Source organism: Nymphalis io, chromosome 18 (assembly GCF_905147045.1).
Source record: "Nymphalis io chromosome 18, ilAglIoxx1.1, whole genome shotgun sequence".
In the NCBI taxonomy this organism is placed as follows: Eukaryota; Metazoa; Arthropoda; class Insecta; order Lepidoptera; family Nymphalidae; genus Nymphalis; species Nymphalis io.
Genome location: NC_065905.1, coordinates 1,577,365 through 1,581,702, shown reverse-complemented (window position 1 = coordinate 1,581,702; position 4,338 = coordinate 1,577,365). Strand labels below are relative to the sequence as shown.

The following is a 4,338-nucleotide window of genomic DNA, read 5'->3' as shown; positions in this document are numbered from 1 at the left end:
TAAACAGCGCATGAAAATTTTCCAGGTTTCAACACGGAAACGTCGGTTAAGAAGTCGTTTAAGGGGTGTAGTGAGTTTTTTTTTGTTACAAAATATCCTGGGATACGATCGTAGCACCATCTACACGCTTAAATACAAAAAAAAAAGACATCAATATCGGTCCAGCTATTTAGGAGGCAAGCCGTGACATACGCACTTGCATAATACATACAATACAAATGTTTCAAATGCAATGCTTATATATTAAAAATTGATACAGGTTTTTCTTATATGCTCCCGTCGCCTCGGTAGCGCAGTAGGCAGCGCGTAAGTCTCATAATCTTAAGGTCGTGAGTTCGATCCTCACCCGGGGCATATTTTTTACTGTATTTCAAATTATTTAGCGCAATTACTTTAATGAAAGTATTATTGTTATGTTCACTATCAATCTTTATGTTTATTTCTATTTTATTATCTATGTCCCTTAGCTAGATTATATAATGGCATGACAGACAAATAGTCATATGATTTATTAATAAATTTGTATAGAATAAATAGATTAAAAACAAATAACATTCGTAGAAAAATGTTTTGAAAAATCAACAAACTATTTAAGTAGTACTATTCGTGTAAGAACAAACTTGAAGCTCACCGCAGAAATGGTCGCGAAGTGTCAGAAAGTGTCATGCGACATTGACCGTAAAAATTATAACATTACAAGAATACACGCATCAAAATAGTATATCAACATAAGTCGGTCGTCAATATTTCAAGAGTGAGTTTTTACAGAATAGCACTGAAGGCTACGACGAATAAAGATTAAAAAACGTAACATAAAAACCACCAAATCAAAGATCGTCATTTTTTATAGTATAGGTAGGGGGGTGAGTAAATGGGCCAGACATTGGCATTGTAAGAAATGTTAACCATCGCTTACATTGCGAATGCGCCACCAAGCGGGGGAACTAAGATGTTATGTCTCTAGTGTCTATAATTACACTGGCTCACTGACCCTTCAAACCGGAACACCACAATACCAAGTACTGCTGTTTGGCGGTAGAATATCTGATGAGTGGGTGGTACCTGCCCAGACGAGCTTCACAAAGCCCTATCACCAGTAAATGAATAATGTATGTTAAACATTGTATATATTAATAATTGTCCTTTATAAACGACTAGCTTTCGCCGCACATTGCCCGCACATTGCCCGCGTGTTAGAAATGGATATATTAGGTATAAAAAGTGGCCTGCTTCCTTGCGGTTCAAGCTTCCTTCATACTGAATTTCATCAAAATTCATTGCTTTCATATACACTATTTGCTTTATAATCTTGCATAGGAACAGCGTGGTGGAGTACCAAAATCTCCTTGACCAAAAAAATAAATAATTTACTTTAATATAACACGTAGGCTTTTACAAGCAGTTGCCAATTGCCATTTTACAGAATTTTATTAAATGTAAAACTCAAATCGTTTCAGAATGTAGCTAACTAAAAGAGCGTCAAGAAATTTAGTAGTTACTCTTTTCCAACATTTCAAATACAAACATTTATAGTTTCATCGAATTATGAGAGTGAAACCATAGTGATTGCACCTACGACGCGCACTCAATTGTGCATTATAACAGGTCCTGCATCGAAAGCAATAAGGATAGCTTAATATAAACAATGTATGTAAGTGAGAGTCAAATAATTATATTATCATTTATGAAATTCAGGAAACTTTTGACATCGGACGAGGACAGTGGAGAGGAACAAAAACAGAAGCAGGAGTCGGAGCAAGAGAATGAAACAAGGGAAAATCCTTACTATTATATCTGATTGTCTTCCTTATCTAGTCGATAATGTGTACATAAATCATCATCAACTAACCCTGACAAAGTGGTCACAAGCACAAGCTATTGACCTCCGTCACCGTCCTCATTATACAGCGGCATATATAAACGGAATCACATACATCGATTGTCATGTAGTGTCACCCTAGTTCGTTCATTGCTATATTTAGCTCACGAGTCTGATACAATTGTCTAATAATAGAAAATGCATCACCGATCATGCAATGAATGTGTGATATTGACAGTATATACGGTGGTGTCCGTTTGATTCGCATTTGTTTGATTGCGAAAGTTAATTTTTGTAAAGTTAAAAAAATTAAAACTTGTATTTAAACGGAGTGCAGACATGTATGTTGTTATGTATTTAGTATATAGAGTATTAATATATTATCGATACGATTGAAAATATTGATGATTTTATATCGGGTTTGAAAGCTTTTTAGTGTATACAGGTAGGTACTTGTTAAAGACAGACTTTTTTTTTTATAATGTAGGTGGTGGACGAGCAGATAGACTACCTGATGGTGAGTTACTACCCGCCATAGACATCCGTTCCGTACATTTCCATGTTATGTCTCTTGTACACTGGCTCTTTATTTATCTTTATTCAATATCGAAACGTATTATTAGTAAATAATTATTGATTGATTTTCAAGAATCTACCACCGTTTCGAAAATAAATAACCTCAGACCTCAGATAAACCGGCGAAAGATAATCCACAAGTTGTTTATCTCTAAATTTACAAATAATATTTTTATTTGAAATGTGACTGGAAACGATCGTTACATTGTTGCCATGATGATTATGATGAAATCTTTGAGTAATTCTTTAATATAAAAACAGGATACACAAATAAAAACATGCAAGATATATAAATTATTGTATTGTAATTAATTATATTTAATTATCATATATATATGGCATTTATTTAGTAGAAAAAGTAGCTTCTAAGATTCTTGCTAGTTCTGTTGTAATCTAAAATTAAATTAAATCTTATAAAATGATTTAAAAGTGGATACAATTAAATATATTCAAATTAAGAATTTTAAACATATATTAAAAGAAAAACAATTTTTTTTAAAAATATTTTATCATTAAAAAGAAATAATTTAATTTTTCACAATTACAACACTGAAACCTGTTAATAAAACACCAACGATGAATGTGCTCGTATTTCTCAGAAGTGTTATATTATTCAACCTTTTCACAAAATACAAAATACTTTTAGCGCTTCAGTGTTTAATCAAACTCTTTTACAGTAAAGAAGCCGTACAGCGTGTCTGTGCTGAGCCCACGCTGGTTCCTTTAGTTACATTTAGCTATTTATATAATCATGTTACCAGGAACGGATCGTTTGTTACATATATTGTTGATTTATGGACGGTCCAACGTAAAAAAATTATAAAGTTTTGAAATTTTATGCGTTATAATATAAATTAAATGATTCGGAAAAATCATATGTACCGTCGTTTTGTCACCTTTTGGCTGCCTCGCTGGTCTAATGGCTAGATGTAAGGCTGCAGAGCCGGAGGTCCTGGTTTCAAATCCCAGGTCGGGCCAGTAATAAGTTATTTAGTTTTTCTGTCAAAAATTCTCAATAGCAGCCCGGAGTCTGGAAGTTGGAAGTGTGTACACACCCGTACCTCGGAATGCACGTAAAGCTGTTGGTCCTGCGCCTGAACTCTTTCCGGTCGGTCGGATTGCCGTCCCATCAGATTATGAGAGTTAGGGAATAGAGAGTACACCTGTGTTTACGTTCACACTTGTGCACTATAATATATCTCTCTTGAGATTGGCCGCCGTGGCCGAAATCATTCTGGAGGACTATTAATATTACTAATTGATTGCGGCTTATATAATTAATGACATTACTGTAAGTAATGATGTTGATAGTTTTATTTTATAATTACCCTATCATACCACAGATTATACATGCTTTGTGAAGTGAAATTTTCTGAAAAACGCGTTAAGGGTTTTTAAGTAGGCAAAAATATTATAAATTCTATTAGTATTGGAGGTTTGATTTAAATTTAATAAGTGTATATAAATTATAATAGTATTATACAAATATAATAAATGGTATTATAATTAAAAATAATATTTAGATGAAAGTCAACAAATCAATAATATTTCGAGTAAGTGTTCGAAAAATCAATTAGAACATGCCGAATCGTAAGCGCACTGGCGACAACTATAGTGATCAAAATTGACCCGGCAATCAAGGCGATCAAATCAAACTGCTCCCACATATATTGTAAATAATGTACATAACGACAATTATTTATCGCTAATTCCTTATTTATTACTGACTGAATATAATACTCATATTATAGGTTAAGCTGTACATATTATTATTTTTTCAGTTTCATAATATAGATCGATGGATTTTTTTCAATAATATTCATTAAAATTTGTTTCAAAATTATTGTTTTTTTTTATAAGGTATGTTATTTTGTTACCCGAAATAAATAAACAGCAAACTACGAGATATATATATATATATGTATAGTGGTATATATATATAT

The 4,338-nt window shown here is 32.6% G+C and overlaps 1 non-coding gene across 1 annotated transcript; it reads left to right on the top strand.

Annotated features, from left to right (window-relative positions):
- The first annotated feature begins 281 nt into the window (after positions 1–281).
- On the top strand, positions 282–354 carry Trnam-cau (transfer RNA methionine (anticodon CAU)). The gene has a single exon. It is a non-coding gene; the product is annotated as a tRNA-Met (tRNA).
- The last annotated feature ends 3,984 nt before the right edge of the window (positions 355–4,338 follow it).